This window comes from Carlito syrichta, unplaced genomic scaffold, assembly GCF_000164805.1.
Source record: "Carlito syrichta isolate Samal-C Ts95f unplaced genomic scaffold, Tarsius_syrichta-2.0.1 Scaffold304318, whole genome shotgun sequence".
Taxonomy (NCBI): domain Eukaryota; kingdom Metazoa; phylum Chordata; class Mammalia; order Primates; family Tarsiidae; genus Carlito; species Carlito syrichta.
Window position 1 is genome coordinate 136,427 of NW_007248414.1, and position 14,444 is coordinate 150,870.

The 14,444-nt window shown below is 44.1% G+C and overlaps 1 protein-coding gene across 1 annotated transcript in view; it reads right to left on the reverse strand.

Annotated features, from left to right (window-relative positions):
- ATG7 (autophagy related 7) overlaps positions 1 to 13,570 on the reverse strand; it is a 148,762-nt gene extending 135,192 nt beyond the window's left edge. Inside the window, exon 1 of the mRNA XM_021713167.1 lies at positions 13,495 to 13,570. The gene's annotated coding sequence lies outside the window, so the exon portion shown is untranslated. The remainder of the gene's footprint in view (positions 1 to 13,494) is intronic.
- Positions 13,571 to 14,444: the final 874 nt, after the last annotated feature.

Below are 14,444 nucleotides of genomic sequence, written 5' to 3' on the forward strand. Positions count from 1 at the left end.
AAAAAAAAAAAAAAAAAAAAGAATGCCATGGAAAGAACAATCTGTGGTATTCGACTGAAAATACATAACCTGGGTGTCTCACCGGGAGGAAACATCCAATAAGCCCAAAACCAAAAATTCTACAAAGTGACTGGAACCATGTTATAATTTTCAAAGCATCAAGGTCCAAAGCATCAAAGGAAGATGAAGGAGATGTATCAGACTGAAAGAGAATTCAAAGACTGACAACTGGGGGCAATGCGTGATCCCAGGTTGATGCTCTGCTATGAAGGGCATTACTGGGACAAAAACTGAATAGAGTCTCTGAGAAAGGGTAAAAGAAAGTTCTTTGTCTTACTCTTGTGACATTTCTGTAAGTTTGAAACTGTTTCAAAATAAAATGTTAAGCACAATTTTATCACCCAGATGCACACAGCTTTATATTTTGTTCAATAGGCAAAACCAATCAATGTGACATAAGTTAGAACAGTAATTATGGGGGAGGAGTCTACTGACTGAGAAGGGGCATGAGGAAGCCTTCTGGGGAGCTGGAAACATCTTCTACCTTGAGCTGGGTGGTGATTACAAGACATATACCCATGTACAAAGCCATGATTTGTGCACACATATTTTCTATCCTCTAAGGCCTTAGTCCTAAAAAAAAGCCACAATAGGTTTAGAGACCTAAGACATGTGGTATATCTCCCCATATGTTCTTTGTGATTTCTTACTCTGATCTCTACACTCCATAGTAATATGCTTCTGGGATTTGTCCTCATAGTCACCGAAGCTTGACTATTTCTTTCTCTTGTTTCACTTGGGGAAGATACCCATAAAGGGTTATTTATGATTAGTGCACTTTATTTTATGTATGCTACACCTGAATAAAATGGTGGAACAAAACTCCCAATGTCCAAACTATGCAAATCCTATAAGGAGAACCCTCGTGTATTCAACAGTTAACAGATGACCTACTTCGCTCTAGCTTTGGTAAAAAGAAACACATTGCTCTAAATAAGGAGCCTAAATGAGATATCATTTCCATACAGTTTTCTGGCATTCTGTTATTAAAAATGCTGAAGATGGAAGTATTTTGGCTTTGCTGCTTCTAGAATTAATTGAAGCAGAAGTGCTTCCTGGCGTGAGACTGCCCAAGCATTCTTCCTCCACAGGGGTCTAATAGGATTGGACACAGCAAGTATCAAGTCGGTGCAGGATTTTTAGAAATCTAGAAGTAAAATTGTAGAAAATAAACAACAATCAGAGAGAAAAAAGCAAAAACAAAAAGTATCCTTAGGGAAACTAGACCTGTAGCAGAAAAGCAGAAAAACAGACAATACCAACCAGTCGGACAATACCAAAAATTCTCTCATCATAATTTTTGTAAGTGTGTTTGGGTGGGTTGCTTCTTTGCTTGGGGAGGGAAGGGGAGTTTTTGACAGCTTAGAGAAAAAATGTTAAAACCAGAGGTAATGAAACGCGCAGTTAGGAATCTGTCTCCAGGCAGATGAGCACCTTCTGGTTCCACGTCCCACAAGCTGAGAAGCCTTGGGCAGGAGATTTTATCTCCCTGTTCCTTGATTTCCTCGCATGTAAAATAAGGATAGGTAGACTATTCCATAATATTGCGAGGGGGCTAAGTGAGAATGCGTGATGCACTTGCCATGATTCCTGGCACACAGTAAGCAGGTAGTAAGTGGTAGCTGATGACAATTTTTCCTGTCACTCCCCAATATTAGCCAACAGTGCCTGACTAATGGAGTTCCCCCTCCCCATGCTCACTAAGAAAACTTTATCTGCCTAAAACATGCCTTATCTAAGGTACAGCTCCCTCAAAGGAGCATTGCAATTGCAGCAGAGATTTAATTAAAGAGAGGCGGTCAGTCTTCCACTTCAGGTCATCAACAAGCCCAAAGAAACCCATCCTAAGGGGTCAGGAGCACTCTATCCAATTCCTCTGAGCCCACGTGTGGCCATTCACTTAGCAGAAGTGCCAGAATAACCACCATTTGGCTCTGAAGTACCTTCTTTGGGCCAAAATGGAGCACACAGAGCAGGCTTCTATTCTCATTTTCCCAGCTGTGGGGCTGAGAGCTCTGGCAGTCATTAAAATAAGCACTAAACCACATGACCAAGTCCTGCTGACAGAATGTGCTCTTAGCTGCTGATGTGTCAAAAGGTGGAGCTCACAGGGAGTGGGGAGGAGGCAGCTTTGGCATATGGAGCCAATGCACATTTTATAGACTCAGGATGCTTCTGTGACCTTACGAGTTTCGGAAACAATTTGCAAGGCTGCTAAAGAGGGAAGTTTAAAAGCTTCTCCAGAAGAAGAAAAAAAAAGTTCTAAACTTAGAAGAAAGAGGAGGCTCTACCAGAAGAAGAAAATTCAGGACTCCTACAGGGGAAGTAGTTGGCACAGAAGCCTAGCTTCCTCTTAAAAACTGCATTAGAGTCAAGATGCCCCAAGCCAAAGTAATGTCTCCACAAGACACCAAGTTACCAAGTCAGCCTAAATGAGTCCGCCTGTGACTGTCAGATGACTTCACATTCACAGTTAGGATAACTGCTATGATGGGAGTGTTGTCCCCTCACTTCCATCTGACCCACCTCTACCCTGACAGTATTGATATTGTTTCTTCAGTAGGTCAATCAGGGAATAGGGGGTCATGGCCACAGTTTTCAAACTGTAACCGTCCTTCTTCTTGGTTACTTCTAGTAGCTGTTTTTCTTTTCTTTTGTTTTTCACCTGTTATAATATCCTTATCCTCCACATGTAAGCTGGTATCCCTCAGCTTATTTTTGAGAATGGACACACTGGATCATGGGGTGTGACAAACCTACAAAGGAGGAATAGTGACAGCTGAGAAAATGTGGAAAAGAAAAGAGAAGGAGGGACAATGCCAGGAAGACAGAGGGCAGTGTGCCTATTTCTGAGTTATTCTGTGACTTCCACCAATCAGTAGTGTCACCTTGGCCCATTCTGTACATGAGGGACAGTCACCTGGATTCACCTGAATCAATATGGAGCCCTTACACCAACCAACAGGTAAAATCTGTGATGGTTTCCTAAACGCTGACTGAATTATGAAGGCTTGCTTCTGAATAACAGCATCTCTGCGGTCCTCATTTCTGGCAATCTTTAAAGAATCCTTAAAAGTGGGACAGATATTGAAAGATTGGGCCAAGCAAACATCTAATTTCAGGTTTTCAAAATATTTAGATTTTCAAAGATGAGAATTAGGATGGATTCTACAGACCACTAGACAGAGATTTTGCTCCCAGGAAAGGCACCATGTGGGTCACTGTAATCTACATGGTACCTTTGTATAATCAGAAAATGGGCTAGGCATGGTGGCCCACGCCTGTAACCCCAGCACTTAGGGAAGCAGAGGCAAGACGACTGCCTGAGCCCAGGGGTTTGAGATCAGCCTGGGCAACATAGCAAGACCTTGTCTCTATAATAAATCAAAAAATTAGCTGGGTGTGGTAGTGCGCACCTGTGTTTCCAGTTACTTGGAAGGCAGAGGAAGAAGGATTACCTGAGCCCAGCAGGTCAAGGCTGTAGTGGCCTGAGTGTGCCACTGTACTCCAGCTTGGGCAAAGGAGACTCCAACCCCCTTAAAAAAGAAAAGAAAAGAAAAGGATATCCCTTTCTCAAGACACTTTACTACCTTTAGAGAAGTGTTATAGTATACCAATTAGGTTAGATGCAGACACTATACACTTGTCTGCTATTGTCATTACAAAAATATATCCATGATGGCCATGACATAAGTAGAACCCTTTTGAATGTGGCCTTTCGTGCAGTGCATAACCTGCACAGCTGTATGAAGCAGCCCTAAGTAATTATGAGAGGCTAATATGGTTTCTCCAAGAAAAGTCATGACAGAGTAGCTGCATTTCTACCTTGATCAGGGAAGAATCACAAACACAGGATACATGAACCTTAGAAATGTCTCTCACAAGGCTGCTCCAGAAATCCTAGTAGACAAGATGAAGATATAGGAATTAGATACTGACACAATTAGAGGGACTAAGAACTGGTAAAATAATCTTATTCAAAGGATGTTGGTTACAGAATGAATCGATGTTAATAAGAAAGGAGTTAATCTTTGTAGTTAATCTTTGGTAGATCTTTGGCTTAGCCTTTGGTCTTGTTTGGTTTAATTTTATTTATACACACAAATGAATATTCATCAAGATTTACTAAGTATTTCATGTGTGCTGAACCCTGTGTTAGGGGCTAACAGCAGAGGGAACAGACACATAAATAAATCTATTAAATAAGCTATTCTTATTGCCACATTTACCAGTAACTTGGATAACTATACAGAAGGTTTGCTTATTAATTCCATACAAGTAATGAAGCAGAAACAGGAAATACAACAGGTGACTAATATTCAGAAAAAATAAAAGATTCTGACCACCTGGAATGGCAGGTCTATTTTAACAAGACTAAAAATTTCATATAGAACCTTAAATCTAAGTTCAAGACAACAGCTGGAGAACAGTATGGCCCAATACACTGGAGGCGGTCTGCTAGATGGGGAAGGGCATAGATTTATGAACCAGAGAAACCTGAGTTGAAATCCCAACTCTATAAGTCATTTAAATAATATGAGTCTGTATCCTCATCTGTAAGATAGGGATACCACCTACTGAGCAAAATTATTGAGGATTCAATTAGAGAATGCATGTACCTGGTCCATAGGAGGCATTAAAAAGGCATAGCTAATATCAAAACACACAGGCTGGTCATTCACACCTATAATCCCAGTACTTAAGGAGGCTGAGGTGGGAGGATTGCTTGAGCCCAGGAGTTCAAGACCAGCCTGGGCAACATAGCAAGACCTTGTCTCTACAAAAACTTTTTAAAAAATTAGCTGACCATGGTGGCATGCACCTGTAGTCCCAGCTACTAGGGAGGCTGAGGCAGAAGGATCGCTGAGCCCAGGAGATCAAGGCTGTGATGAGCCATGGTCATGCCACGGCACTCCCACCTGGGTGACAGAGTGAGATTCCCGATTCAAAAACAAAAACAAGCAAGCAAAAAACAAAATGTGTTGAAGACATCAGCAGTTATATTATATATTAGTCCCCATGCTATATTTTAGGGTCCAATCGCAAAAAAAGACATGGTCCTACCTTTAAAGACCTAACGGGTTTGAAGACAGACCAGTAACAACAGTATAGCAATTGGGGGATAAAACAAGTACAGAACAGCGTAGTGTTTGTACAAGGTGTTACAGGAGTGGGGAGGGACATCTAAATTAGACAGATGTGCAACATTTCTCATGGAAACCCTTGAGTCAAGCTTTGAAGAAGAACTGGCAGTAGATTTGCAACAGGGGTCCTACTGAAGTTGGGTCAGAGTCTCACTCTGTCACCCAGGCTGGAGTGCAGTGGCACGCTCAGAGCCACTGCAGCCTCAACTGGGCTCAGGTGATGCTTCTGCTTCAGCCTTCCAAGTAGCTAGAACTACAGGTGCAAGCCACCATGCCTGGTTTTTTGTTTTTTTTAGTTTACTTTAGAAATGAGGTCCTGCCATGTTGCCCAAGCTGGTCTCGAACCCCTGGGCTCAGGCAATCCTCTCGCCTCAGCCTCCCAAAGTGCTGGGATTAAAGGTGTGAGCCACCACGCCCAGCTGACAATTCTTTTTTGTTTAGAGCTATACCTGCACATTGCAAAATGTTTGGCATCCCTGGTTCCCTCTTAATAAATGCAGTATTGCCCTCTGGTTGATGTCACAAAACAAAGCAAAATAAAACAGTTCCATAAGCTTCCAAATATCTCTTTAATGGCTAGGAGAGGGAGGTAAGCTGCAGCAGCAGCCCCAAGCAAGCACCTCTGGGTGAGGAAGACTACAGGTGGGAGGAGAGACACTCCAGACAAAGGGAGAAAGCTTTCTCAGCTCCACATCTTCAATTCCAGAAACATTCCACAGCCTCTGCACAAGATTAGGATGGTCTTGTCCACTTACACGTGGCTGCCAACTAGTTAGCTTCTTTTCTCTCCCTTCAAACCTCAGTTCAACCGTCACTTCTGAGGGAAGCCTTCCCTGACCCCCTCACCTCCTGAGGAGGTTGATTTTCCTGTACTATACCCTTGCAGAATGCCATGTACCTCACTTTCACATATGCAGTTATTTTACATTTACTTTTGAATGTCAGTCCTCCCTAGGAGAATGAAAATTCTATGAAAAAGGAACCATGGCAGGGCGTGGTGACTCACACCTATAATCCCAGCACTTTGGGAGGCTGAGGTGAGAGGACTGCCTAAGCCTACAGGTTCCAGACCAGCCCTGGCAACATGGTGAGACCTCATCTCTACAATAAATAAAAAAAAATTAGCCGGGCATGGCAGCATGTGCCTGTGGTTCCAGTTACTTGGAAGGCTGAGGTGGAAGGATTGCCTGAGCCCAGCAGGTCAAGGTAGTGGTGGCCGGGAGCGTGCCACTGCACTCCAGCCTGGGTAACAGAGTGAGATTCCAATGCAAAAAATAAAAATAAAAAAAAGGAACCATGTCAGTTTTTCCTTTCCCCCATTTATCATTTTTCTAGCATATGACTCAGTCCTAGCACCTTGGGGTACCCAATGCATACTTGCTGGTGACTGAATCTACAACCGAATGAAGCAACATGGTATGTTTGAGAAAATACAAAGGAGTTCTGTAGGGCAGGAAAGAAAGGTCCACATGGCAGAGTAGCTGGAAACCACACCATAAAAGTAAGCAACAGTCAAACCATAAAGAACCCTATGTGAAAGTTATGGATTTGTATTTTAGCACAGATCTGTATTTTCAGAAGGGCAATCTAACACCAGTGAGTATCAGACTACTGAGGCAGGGCAACCAACTGGAGGCTGTGCAGGAACACAGACAGGAATTGGGAAGGGTCTGAACTAAGGATGTGCGGAAGGAGTTGGAGAAGAAGCATCAGGAGATACCAAGAAAGTCGAATCTATGAAATACTGATGGCTGCCGGGGCTGGGAGGGAAAGAGAGAGGGAATGTACGAGGATGGTCCGAGATGACTCCCAACATTCTGTTTTGGACAACTAAATGGAGGGAGGAAAATGGTCAAAATTAAAGAATGGAAAAAGGGTCAGGCACAGTGGCTCATGCTTGTAATCCCAGCACTTTGGCTGGCAGAGGAGGGAGGACTCATCTGTACCAAAAAAAAAAAAAATTAACAGTATATGTTGGCATGTGGCTGTAGTCTCAGCTACTTGGGAGGCTGAGGCAGGAGAATCACCTGAGTCCAGGAGTTGGAGGTTACAATAAGCCATGATCACACCACTGCACTCTAGCCTGGGCAACATAGTGAGGCCTTGATTCAAAAAAAAAAAAAAAGACTGGAGAAAGGGTGGCAGGTTTGGGGGGAAGATGATGACCTTTGGACTCATTTGAGTTTGAAGGCAGCACTCAGAAGAGATCTAGGCTCAAGATACAGAACAGGGGTTGGGCATATAAATGAGTGCTGAAGCTATGGGCAAGCTGAGAAGAGTAGAGGGCAGCTTTGGTGAAAACTGGCACATAAGGAACAAAAGGCGGAAGAGAAGCCACAACAGAAACTGAGTGGGAAATAGCCAGAAAGACAGTACAAAGCATGACCGGTTTTCCTAAGTGAAGGGCAAGGTCAGCAATGTCAGATGTGCCAAGAAGTCAAAAGATCAAAAAAGACAAGGGGTTCCGGGAATGTTAAGGTCTGTTGACTTCAAGGTGAGCATTCTGGTGGAACGGGAGGACCACTTAAGGACAGAGGTAGCAACTCCAGACAACTCCTCCAAGAAAGGTGGCTGGGAAGGGGAGGCCTGATGGGGTGTATCAGAGGTTAATGCAAGGGTTTTCGTTGTTTTCCAAAACGAAAGTAAAAGGAAAATATTTAAATGGGGAGGGATGGTGAAATGGGGGAAAAAAATGAGCAAATGACGGAATCAGGTCCCTGAAGCAAAGGATGATTTGGGATCTCAAGCACAAGTAGAGGAATGAGCTTTAAACACTATTTCTTTCACAAAATTGAAATAAAAGGCAAAGGGATGGGGTCAGCTGAAGATCAGATTGTAAAGGACAGAAGAGAAAGTTAAGGACCTTCAACTGATGGTGCAACTTAGTGAAGCAAAAGGCGAGGCAGGGGTTAAGGAGAGGAATGCAAATGTGGAAGACAGAAAGGGAAATGGGTAAAAAAGCTGCTCGAGGACACATGGGGAATGCTGAGCAGTGATGGCCCAGTGACCTGTTTGGTGACAAAGCAGTATGAAAGTGTCAAAAGCACAATGTGTCTACTATAGTGGAGTTGACAGAGTTTTCAGCTCCTTGGGGAAATGAGGACCACACTCGAGAGACTGCCCAGACACGGTGGCTCACGCCTATAATTCCAGCACTTTGGGAGGCCAAGGTGGGAAGACTGCTTGAGTCCAGGAGTTTGAGAGCAGCCTGGGCAATATAGCAAGACTTCATCTCTACAAAAAATTAGCTGGCTGTGGTGGCACACACCTGTAGTCCCAGCTACTCAGGAGGCTGAGGCAAGAAGATGATCACCTTAGCCCAGGAGGTTGATGGCTGAGTGAGCTGTGATTGCACTCCAGACTGGGCAACAGAGTGAGACCTTGTAGAAATAAATAAATAAAAAGAGAGTGACAAGCAGAAACACATTTAAAGGATGGTAACTGGGATGACGAAGGTGGAGGAAATCACAAAGGTGATCATTCTGGAGCTTGTCGGAGATTCAGTGAATAGATTGTTACCCAGACTGCCAAGATGTTGGGAGCAGATGTGATGTGGGGAGCAGACAAGCACGGTCACTGTAGCAGGCCTTGAGTAGAGGCCTAAGCGAAGGCAAGGTCTCGCTTAATGGCCCCAAGCTCGTAGGCAAGGTCTCTCTTGGAAGCTCTGCATCCTAGCCAAAGGCAGGCCGTGAGGGATGCAGCCTGCTACACAAAAACGGTGTCTCAGATGCCCACACATCCAGGTGCACATAGCATAAAGGAAGCCTTAGCCTCCCTCACAGACCTTTAATTCTCATTAATAAACTTGTTTTCCGTTGGCAAAGTGAAAAAAGAATCAAACTGACTTCCAAGTACAGCCAAAGAGGAGGTCAGGGATAGCCAATCAAAGAACTTTCTTATTGCTTATTTCTACAGATTTGTTTTGCACCCAATATCCTGATTCTTATCTCCCTCTTCTCTCCAATTCATCCAATCAGCTACCAAGTCCAACAAATTCCAATTCCTTTATGTCTCTAATCCTCCTTCCCCTCACCATCTCCTCAGCTGCTGCCTTCCTCCAGGTCTTCATCTGTTTCATCACAGCAGTGCTCAGACTGGTCCCCTGCTAGTCTTGTTCTGTCCAGTGTAATCACACTGCTGCCTGGGTAATTAAAAACAGACCAGAGGCTGGGCTCGGTGGCTCAGCCTGTAATTCCAGCGCTTTGGGAGGCCGAAGTGAGTGGATTGCCTGAGCCCGTGGGTTTGAGACATGCCCGGACAACTTGGCGAGATCTCATCTCGACAATAAATCAAAAAATTAGCTGGGGTGGTAGCACGGGCCTGTAGTTCCAGCTAACTTGGAAGGCTGAGGCGGGAGGATCGTCGGAGCCCAGCAGGTTGAGGCTGCGATGGCCGGGAGTATGCCGCTGCACTCCAGTCTGGGTGACAGAGTGAGACACCAACTCAAAAAAAAAAAAACCAGACCAGAGTAGAACACACGCCTGTTCAAAATTCTTCAGTGTCCTGCTCTCCATCCCCACACCTTAGAGTCCAAACTCCTTAGCCTGGCAATATTAACTGCTACTGTTTATTGAGTGTTTGTCATCAACATAGTGAGTAACACAGCACTTCATTCAACTTCTATGTCCCCTTTTTACAGTTAAGGAAACCAAAGATTAGAAAGGAAGCAGCTTGCCCAAAGTCACAAAACTAGTTCAAATGGCAAAGCTGGTATTGGTACACAGGTTTCTTAGATGCTAAAGTCTGTGTACTCTTAGCATGCTATTGCCCAAAAGGCCCTTCATGATATGGCTCCCGCTCACCTTTCCAGTCACTTCTCATTCTCCATCTCTACACTGCCACTCTGGTGAACCTCAGGCAGATCATGCATTCTCATCTCCCACCCTTCTTCACCTGGCTAATCCTGCTCATTCTTAAGACCTGGATGGAATTAGAGTTTATAATACTGAGTGATCTCTCACAGAAACAAAGATCTGAGTATCACATGTTCTCACTCATATATGGACCTTGAACAACTATCATAATACTATAAGAAAAGGATTGACAGTGGCGGGAAACTGGGGGGGCAGGGAGGTGAAGAGAGGCAGAATTAATGGTAGTCAATCTCTGTCTGGGGAGTAGGGGCACACCTCATCAACAAAGGTACCTGCACAATGCATATTTGTATACCTAACCCTTAACTGCACCCCACAATTTTAAAATAAAAAATATGTATTAAAAAAAAAAAAAAGAACTGAAGCTATAGCCAAGTTCAGTGGCTCAGTCTGTAATTCCAGCACTTTGGAAGGCTGAGGCAAGTGGACTGCCTGAGTCCGTGGGTTTGAGACCCACTCCAGCAACTTGGTGAGACCTTACCTCTACAATAAATAAAAAATTAGCTGGGTGTGGTAGAGCACCTGTAGTTCTGGCTACTTGGAAGGCTGAGGCAGGAGGATCACCTGAGCCCAACAGGTCAAGGCTGTGGTGGCCAGGAGCGTGCCACTGTACTCCAGTCTGGGAGACAGAGTGAGACTCCAACTCAAAAAAAAGAAAAGAAAAAAAAAGAAAGAAAGTTAGCTGGGCGCAGTAGCTCATGCCTGTAGTTCAAGCTACTTGGAAGGCTGAAGCGAAAGGATCACTGGAGACCAGCAGGTCGATACTGGGGTGACCGTGAGTGTGCTACTACACTCCAGTCTGGGCGACAGAGACTCCAACTCAAAAACAAACAAACAAAAAAAAGAACTGAAGCCTTCTCTGATGTGTCAGTCTGATTTATGAGCACCCTAAGTCCTCCTCTACCAAACCTCTGCAACAGCTTCATACCATAGTTATTGTTCATCTCCTTGACTTTTTTTTTTTTTAAAGTAAACTCCTTGAGGATAGAGACATGTATCTTCCTCATTTTTGTATTTTCAGCTTGCATGTAGTGCCTGACATGCAGCAGTTCAATAAATATTTATTTTTATTCTTGTCTGGGCATGGTGGCTTATGCCTGTAATCCCAGCACTTTGGAAAACACAGGCAGGAGGATCACCTGAGGTCAGAAGTTCGAAACCAGTCTGGACAATATAGTCTGGGCAATATAGTTAGACCTTGTCTTTACAAAAATCAAAAATCTTTTTTTTTTTTTTTTGAGTTGGAGTCTCACTCTGTCGCCCAGACTGGAGTGCAATGGCCACTCCCGGCCACCGCAGTCTCGACCTGATGGGCTCCGGCGATCCTTCCACATCAGCCTTCCAGGTAGCTGGAACTACAGGCGTGCGCTACCACGCCCGGCTAATTTTTTATTTATGTAGAGATGAGATCTCACCAAGTTGCCCAGGCGGGTCTCGAACCCGCGGGCTCAGGCAATCACAAAAATAAAAAAATTAGCTGGGCATGATGGCACATGTCTATAGTCACAGCTACTCAAGAGGCTGAGGCAGAAGGATTGCTTGAGCTCAAGAATCTGGGGCTGCAGTGAGCTATGACTGTATCACTGCATCCAGCCTGGGTGACAAACCAAAACTCTAACTCAAAAAAAGAAAAGTATGTTTATTCTCTATAATGAGAAGCTGGATAGGAACAGAAAAGGGACCTTGTGGTTGAATACTGGAGAGTCTAGTACTTGACTACTTAAAAGGATTTCAAAATCACGTCACATGAGAGAGGAATTGGCCAAGAAAAACGGAAGGGGAAAGGGAGGTGTTCTGGGCAGCAGGAGCAGCTGCAAGCAGTATAACAAGACTGGAATGCAGAGTTGGGATATGGGGAACAGTAGAAAAGATAAGATTTCACAAAACTGGCTTTTTCTTCATTCAAGTGTTAGTTCAAATATCACCTCCTCAGAGAAATCATCCCTGATCAGCTAGCTTTTATGCTTCCCCCCAGTGACTATCCCATGACCCTGTTTTTTTTTTTTTCTAGAGCACCTATCAGGATCTGAAACACTTAACCCTTATGAGTATCATGTTTTTGACAACCACCGTCACCACCCTCAAAAAGCAGGAGAAACATGAAACCGACTTATTTTTTGTCTTTAATTTTTGTTACATCATTAGTGCCTACAATGTCAGGCACATAATAGGCAAATATTTGTTTTATTCACTCATTCAACAAACATTTATTGAGCATTATAATATGCTAGGCATTTTTCCATATGTTGGGGATATAACAAATAAAGCAAGACAAAATTCTCTGTCATTGTGGAGCTGACTGTGAGTGAATAAATACGCTTAGTTCAGAGAAGAAAAGATGGAGGAAAGGAAGACACAGACTAGCAGCTTTCAAAGATGTACAAGGCAATTAAACGGAAGGATGATCTCAAGAACCTGAAGGAGGAACAATGAGCTGAGATTACAGGGTAACTGCTTTCAGCTCAAAAGAAGAGTCAAAGCTGAGCGTAGACCAAACTAGAGCAATCAGAATTAGAGAGCTTTCTGTCATGGAAGAAATGTGTCCAATAGTCAGAGGTGTCACAGAAAATATCCCAAGCAGTCAATGGAAAAAGGAGCCTGGGATCCAGAGGATGCAAACTAGTAGCTATCGATATGTCTGGTTACAGGTGAACACGGTTTTTAAACATTGAATTAGTGCCAATTTTTTTTATTGTATTAGTTGTCACTGTTTAAAAATCAGGAGATTGCATGCATCCGGTACACACACTGGAGAGTTGGTTCCACTTCCTCTATCTCTTATATGTTAGTACTTGCTTATAAAACTCAATTCAGTAAAAATAAAAATTTGACTCTATTTCTGTCAAAGAAATGTTCTTACACCTACATCTTTACCTTACCTGATTCCTATTATGCATTAGTTTGTAACTCCTTGGACCAAACCAAGGAATCGAGAAATTTCTTAGTTCAGAAAAGCTCTGAGAGTGAATTTACTTTAACCTCCTCACTTAAATGACAGATTATCATTCCCATTTTACAGATGAGGGAAATGCAGCTCAGAAAGGGGAGGAACGTGCCAGAGTCGCACAGCAAATCCAGGCAAAGCCAGGGTGAGAACCTTATCTCTCGCGTTCCAACACCGGAGAAGCTGAGCGCTCCAAGCCAAGAAAGAGGACAGGGGGGACTGCCAGGAAAACAGCAGGAGCTTCTTAGTCAGAAGACCCCGGACTGAACCCGTCTGCGGGGACGCAGCTGCAGGAGGGTCACAGCCGGAACCAGTGACTCCCTGAAGGCAGTGAGGACCGCCCAGAGGTAAGTAGAGGAGGATCCTGAGACCTACTGGGACCCTGGCCCTCACTGCCGAGCTCGCCCTTGTCTGCAGGCCTCCAAAAGCGACCCCGCAAGACCCTATTACACCCTCACCAGCCGCCGCTCACTTACCGCCGTTCAACTTCCGGCGACCACAACATCATCCGCAGCGCGCGCCCCGATGACGCAACGTGGCCCCGCCCCGGGAGAGCAGCGCGCGTGCGCACAGGAGCTAAGGCTAGCCCGGGGAAATGAGCCCCTAGCACCTGTCTAAGTGGGAGGAACTTGACTGGCGGGGAAGGCGGAGCATAGGAAGTGGGAAAGGCCTCCCGGCTGTGTCCCTTATCGGATGTGGGAACGACTGTATTCCCTTCAGGCTTTTAGAAAAGTGTTCCACGTTTTTTTGCTTTAAGAGGATGACAGGAATTATCATCATTGCCATTTTTCAGGAGGCGGCATCAAATGTAACACAGGGACCATAAGGGAAGCTGGTGTGGAGAGTCAGGAGATGAGAATTTTTCTAGGAAAAGGCCAATGAGAGTCAACAATGACCTACTCTTTTGAAACCGGCTGTTATTCTCATGCTTCCCCGCTGTCAAAAGGACAAAGTCATTCTTTCTAAATTATCTGTTGATCATATACTATGTGTAAAGAACTGGACAGGTGTTGAAGGTACAGCCGTGATGATGACAAATTTCTCAGTCTGGCCTGTTAAGGCCTTTCACAAAATGATGTATCTCTATAAATCTATAACAAGAGCAGTTACTACTGTTTGTTGATTATTCACAATGTCTTCAGAGTTTCACATCTCTAATCCTCACAAGAGTCCTGAAAGTTATACCCAATTTACATGTGAAAGAACAGAAGCTAGAGAAAGTTAAGTGGCTTGCTGATAGTTAAAGGGCTTTTGGACCAGAATTGTAATTGAAGTCTGTCAAAGAAGAAAACAAATCCAGACAATAAGGATACTTTATTAGAAAGAATTACTGAAAGAAGTGGGACAAGGAGGAGAGGAGGGACGATGCAAAAGGGGAGGGAGATTATTGCCGTAGGGAGACCACTGACCAAAAAATCCACA